At 42.9% G+C, this 6,508-nt stretch overlaps 2 non-coding genes across 2 annotated transcripts; one reads left to right on the forward strand and one right to left on the reverse strand.

The window, feature by feature from the left end:
- Positions 1–390: 390 nt before the first annotated feature.
- On the reverse strand, positions 391–475 carry TRNAR-UCU (transfer RNA arginine (anticodon UCU)). The gene is given in 2 exon segments: positions 391–426; positions 439–475. It is a non-coding gene; the product is annotated as a tRNA-Arg (tRNA).
- Positions 476–6,437: 5,962 nt separating this feature from the next.
- On the forward strand, positions 6,438–6,508 carry TRNAG-GCC (transfer RNA glycine (anticodon GCC)). The gene has a single exon. It is a non-coding gene; the product is annotated as a tRNA-Gly (tRNA).

Consider the following 6,508-nt stretch of genomic DNA (forward strand, 5'->3'; position numbering starts at 1 on the left):
TGGGGTAATAGTATATGAGGAGGGGGAGGTGGGGTAATAGTATATGAGGAGGAGGGGGAGGTGGGGTAATGTGGATGGGCTCCTCACCCCCTGTGCAGGAGGCTGCCGGTCTCTGCCGTCTCCCCGGTGCTCGGGCTGCGCGGTGTGACGCTCCGGTCTTCAGGTGAGCAGCGGTGTTCCGGTACAGCAGCTTCTTCCTCATGTTGTTTTCCACCTGCTCTTTATATAAGGCGCGGAGCGCTGTCTACATGGAGGCAACAAGTACCGTGCCCGTGTCCGCGCTCTCCCCCCTCGGTGCCCGCGTCTCCCCCCTCCGTGTCCAACAATGAAATACATAATAAATTGCGGCGTCTGTGACCGCAGCGCCGAGAGAACGGAGGTAAAAAAAAGCGACTCTGGTGGGACTCGAACCCACAACCTTTGAATGACTGCACCAGCTAGAAGTCCAATGCGCTATCCATTGCGCCACAGAGCCACGTGCTACAAGTTCCCGGCAGCGGTCCTCATGTGCTTAATCATAGAATGTGGCTGGTATGTGATATATAGCTTTGTATGATGATACATTATATGGTCTGTGTATGACGGTATATTATATGCTCAGTGTATCACAGTTTGTTATATGGACAGTGTATGACGGTATATTATATGGGCTGTGTGTGATGGTATATTGTATGCTCAGTGTATGATGGTATATTATATAGTCAGTGTATGACGGTATATTATGTGGTCTGTGTATGGCGGAATATTATATGGTCAGTGTATGACGGTATATTATATGGTCTGTGTATGACGGTATATTATATGGTCTGTGTATGACGGTATATTATATGGGCAGTGTATGACGGTATATTGTATGGTCTGTGTATGATGGTATATTGTATGGTCAGTGTATGACGGTATATTATATGGTCTGTGTATGACGGTATATTATATGGGCAGTGTATGACGGTATATTATATGGTCTGTGTATGACGGTATATTACATGGGCAGTGTATGACGGTATATTATATGGTCTGTGTATGAAGGTATATTATATGGGCAGTGTATGACGGTATATTACATGGGCAGTGTATGACGGTATATTACATGGGCAGTGTATGACGGTATATTACATGGGCAGTGTATGACGGTATATTATATGGTCTGTGTATGACGGTATATTATATGGGCAGTGTATGACGGTATATTATATGGTCTGTGTATGACGGTATATTATATGGGCAGTGTATGACGGTATATTATAAGGTTTGTGTATGATGGTATATTATATGGTCAGTATATGACGGTATATTATATGGTCCGTGTGTGATGGTGTCTTATACGGCCATTGTATGACAGTATGTACAGTAATATGGCCAGTGCGTGATAGTATATTACATGTTCAGTGTTTGAGAAACTGGGTCTGAGCAGAAAAAGTAAATTAATGTGCATGCAAAATGTAATTGCATATGAACACATGACCTTTACACAGAGAAAACCAAAAGCAAAACACAAAACAAATATCCTGGAATAAAAAAGTAAAAAATATATATATTGCAAAAATTGCATGAAGGTAGTAATAATAGTAATAATAAGGGTATTTAGTTAACATAATTAACTTTTCTGAGTTGGAAAATCCATCCTGTCTGGCCTATACTATTACTGGTGGTTCAGTCCCTCTGTCCTTGTTCACATTTACGTCACTTGACAAGTGGAAAGGTTTTAAATACAAGAGTTAGGACTGTCCCACAAGGGTTGCCGTGACGTGGCGGGATGGCTTCTCCATTATTTTGATCAAAATTATGTTAACTAAATACCCTTATTATTACTATTATTACTACCTTCATGCAATTTTTGCAATATATATATTTTTTACTTTTTTATTCCAGGATATTTGTTTTGTGTTTTGCTTTTGGTTTTCTCTATGTTCAGTGTTTGGTAGTATACTATGTGGTCTTCATTATATTTACTATATTATATGGTCAGTGTATGATGGTATATTGCGTGGTCAGTGTGTGATAGTATATTACACATTCACTATTAGGTAGTATACTATGTGGTCTTTATTACATTATATGGTCGGTGCATTGTATCATTAATAGGTATATTATGTGTTCACTATATTGCATATTCAGTTTATTATATTAGTATGTTAAATCTCTCATTACTCATGAGTTCTGAATATTCCTTTGTCTCTGAGGTCGTGTGCCCGGATGTGTGTCTTATTGCCAGGAGTGTGAATATGGCACCTGTGAAGGTTCTCCAGCCTCCCCTCTCTGGATCTTCTGTGACCTCAGGCTCCATCATTGTGTCCCCTGCTGTTATCAAGCAGGTGGATGTATTTATGCATCCATGTGCCAAGGAGGGGTCCTCTCTGACAGATCTCCATCAATCTTACGTTTCAGTCCTCGTTCTTGTATATTCTATGTTGCAGATAGCGTGTTGAGGTCCAGGAACCTCACATTACACCTCTAGGGCACCTTGGTTTTTGGAGAGCAGCAGAACATCTGTCCTACAATGGTCCACAATAGCCCTTGTGGTCTGTGAAGACTCCACACTTCTCCAGTAGAGATCAAAGCCTTCCAAGACTGGTAGGTGTGAGGAGCATTGCTTGGACACAGGTCAAGACACAAGTTGGCCAGAAGCAGCATACACATAAAGGGGACGTGTACTTATTTACACGTCCATCACCCTGGATCCTGGGAACATGACTTCCCAGATATTCTCATTGACACTCCTCACAGTGGGATTTACATGGGAAAAACCTAAAAAAACACAACAACAATATGTTACCAAGTGCCATAATAATCAATGTCTTCCATTTTTGAAGACGAGGCAGGAAATTTGGACCATGCGTGTCTACTGTTAGACTTGTTCGATGTAAGTCCAAGCTTCTGTAGGATGATGGATCTAAAGCTGCTTGTACGTGATGGCCATGGCGTGACTAGGGGACTATGTTATGGGTATGGAGGTCTCCTGACAACCCGGTTTGGGCATCTTGGTTTGGCCAAGCCAAGTTTTCACTTATGGAGGAATTGAGAGGAAAAGCTTTTGGCTAAGTTGGCTTTTGGCTGCCGGCCAATGATCCCCTTAAATAACTAAACAACTTTGAAGCCCACAATGACACAATAGATGCTGGTCATCCAAACAATGGTTTGTCCAGACGTTCCATTGACAATTTTCCTTCTTGACTTGCACTCCTGTGTTCTCTTTGAGAGAGACGGATGTTTCTCTACCCCGACATGTACAGTCGGAGGAAGGTCGGGGGGAGGACCCATGCACAAAGGACTATCACTATTCATAGCGTTGTGTTTTGCACCAAATCTGCTCCAAAATCAGTGTGTGATGTGCAGATTTTGTTGCAAGTAAACTGCTGGTACGTAGAGGAAAAATCCACACCAAATGTGCAACTTGTGAGCGTAATGCCGAGGTTATGTTCCCATTTCTGCTGGAGACCCCCTACAGCGGAAATACCACCGCAAAATACATAGTGGTCGGTACGGCTGCGAACACCGCTGGTAAATTGCACATGGCACCATTTACATTAAACATGGTGCAGATTTCACACCTCATGTGCCCACCGTGAAAAGTGTCCGATCCTAAAGTTTTTTGTTTTTTTTTTAAATAATTTTTATTTTTTCACTTTACTATGGAGATCTGCGTTAGAGCTGCACCAGAGTCTGCACATTTCTGGGCTTAGGATTTCGAAAAATCTGCAGCAAAATCCGACTCACAGGGAATTTCTTTTCCGAAACGTCTCAGAATGGCCGTCTGCCATCTGGTACCTGATACGTGTGGGCCCCTCAGGACCGACTGGTAAAACTCCAGGAAGGGCCGACAAAAAGAGAAAACATCCAGAATTGGATCTGTTTTGGGTCTTGTCTGCTCTATAGAATAGAAGGGTTTTTATTAAGGGCGGATTCATTACTACATTTGTGCCTTTTCTTGTTTTTGGTATTTTTCACTCCTCATTACAATTGTTCTAGGTCTATGGGAATTCATCGGTGATTCTTTTTCTTAAACTGTTGAAAACTTTTCAAAATCCTTTCTACATCAAAGATTGGTGGTTCAGTGGTAGAATTCTCGCCTGCCACGTAGGCGGCCCGATTCTGTCGATATGGATGGTTGCTGGTCTAATACGTATGGTTGCACTAGTCAACTGATGGTCTGGAGAGATGTTGATTGCACATGTCCAATTTCAGACTATCGTTCTCAATGTTCTCCTTGAGACAAGTATGGTGGCACCAGTCAGCTGATGGTCTGGAGAGATGTTGATTGCACATGTCCAATTTCAGACTATCGTTCTCAATGTTCTCCTTGAGACAAGTATGGTGGCACCAGTCAGCTGATGGTCTGGAGAGATGTTGATTGCACATGTCCAATTTCAGACTATCGTTCTCAATGTTCTCCTTGAGACAAGTATGGTGGCACCAGTCAGCTGATGGTCTGGAGAGATGTTGATTGCACATGTCCAATTTCAGACTATCATTCTCAATGTTCTCCTTGAGACAAGTATGGTGGCACCAGTCAGCTGATGGACTGGAGAGATGTCAACTGCACGTGTCCAATTTCGTACTATTGATCGCATTGTTCTCCTTGAGATAAATATGGTTGCACCAGTCAGCTGATGGTCTGGAGAGATGTTGATTGCACATGTCCAATTTCGGACTATCGTTCTCATTGTTCTCCTTGAGATAAGTATGGTGGCACCAGTCAACTGATGGTCTAGAGAGATGTCAATTGCGCATGTCCAATTTTGGACTGTCGTTCTTATTGTTCTCCTTGAATTAAGCCACCGTTCGATTTGTCAGTCAGCTTTCCCATAGAAAACCCAGGAGCGCTCGGCCAAACAAGCGCTTCTTTGTATGGTAGTCCGCTGAGATGGATGTCTTCCAAACAATTGGCCAAGGGCCATCTAATGTGTATGGCCACTGGTCAGCCTTAGACAATTTGCAAATTTTTCTATTAGGCCAAATTGAGGGAGTTCCTAAAAAATGAACCCCTAGCAGTAGTTACCAAGAGAAAAAAAAATTCTGAGGTAACTCAATGTTAAATCCATGGACAGATTCTGAACCCACATTTGTGATGCCTTCAGGTTACCATGAGGCTTAGGAGATCCGAATGGGTACATTTTTGAATTTTTTTTCAGCTATCCAAACTTTCAACCTCTGACTTCTGTCCCTATACATTGACCCTATAAATCTCAGTATACTGAGTCCTTGGACACTTTGCAGAATCTTAAGTTCCCGTGATCTTACCCTTTACCATTTGGTTCAGTCACACTTAAGGGAAGTATGGGAAGGTGTGAGGAGAGGGAAGAGGAGAAAGAGACAATTTCAGCTGGATCCTGCCACACTTCCTAGCACATTCTAGTCATTGTCATGGGGTAAATCCTGAGGAGAATGGAAATCCAAGAGGTGTGAAGTAGCTTTCAGCTTTCAAGAGCAAAACTTGAGCCTCCGTTAGACTAATGTCGGCCAAACTCACCGACATCAAAGGGTTCGGCCAGCAGTCCAATGTGTATGGGGACCAAGGACAACTGAATGTCAGGGAGATGTCAATCAAACTTATCCATTTTCAAACTGCCATTTGCTATGATCTCTCAGCCGCACTCTCATAGAGAGTCAGTAGCGCTTGGCTGAATGAGATGTCCCGTGCGTGGGAAGCCGGTGGTAAAGACTATCTGACGAACGAACGGCTGACAGCCATCTTATGTGTTTGGCCGACTTTACGATAAGAGTCTTCCATGTGATCACTATCACTCCCCGTCTCCTTGGTCAAGAGTGTCCAATGCTCGTTCCTCCACCTAGCGACCCATACTTGTAGCAGAGAGGGTTGGCTGACCAACGCCGTTAGTAATACATGCCTTAAAAGTTGACGTTGTTCAAAATGCATAATGATTACGTTGTCCCATTCCCAAAAGATTCTCCAAGCAGTAGCATAACTGGTTCCTAGATGGAGCCCAAGAGGAAGCTTAGGGAGCCCCGGCCATGGTCAACACCTCGACTTTGGCCACAACACAGGTCATCTGGGCGTTTTGAGCAGCAGCGACGTCAGTCTAAGGGTTCGTTCACATTGCGTCTTTTTGTGACATATTTTAAGGGCGTCCATTGAAAAAAAATAAAGGAAAAAGCACAAATAAAATGATTTAAAAAAATGATCCTATTAATTTGTATGGGAAAACGACCTACTGTTTATAAGTTCAGGCTTTAAAAGACGATTAGCATATTAAAGGACATGTCCGTTCGTCTCTCAAACCCGCCAAAAAAGACTCTTTGATTGGATTGTAGAAGGTGCTGCTGCTTCAGGAACTATTCTTATAATTAAAGAATTGTGATAAACAGATGAGATCCAGCAGATCGCACTTTCTTTTTTCACAGCTGACAACTATTTTGCCACAAAATGATAGTTCTATTCACAAAGGTGTCAGCAATCACAGAATCAGCAGACACAGCAAGCATTGGTGGTTCAGTGGTAGAATTCTCGCCTGCCACGCGGGAGGCCCGGGTTCGATTCCCGGCCAATGCA

This window comes from Dendrobates tinctorius, unplaced genomic scaffold (genome assembly GCF_039654945.1).
Source record: "Dendrobates tinctorius isolate UK_male_01 unplaced genomic scaffold, ASM3965494v1 ptg000151l, whole genome shotgun sequence".
In the NCBI taxonomy this organism is placed as follows: Eukaryota; Metazoa; Chordata; class Amphibia; order Anura; family Dendrobatidae; genus Dendrobates; species Dendrobates tinctorius.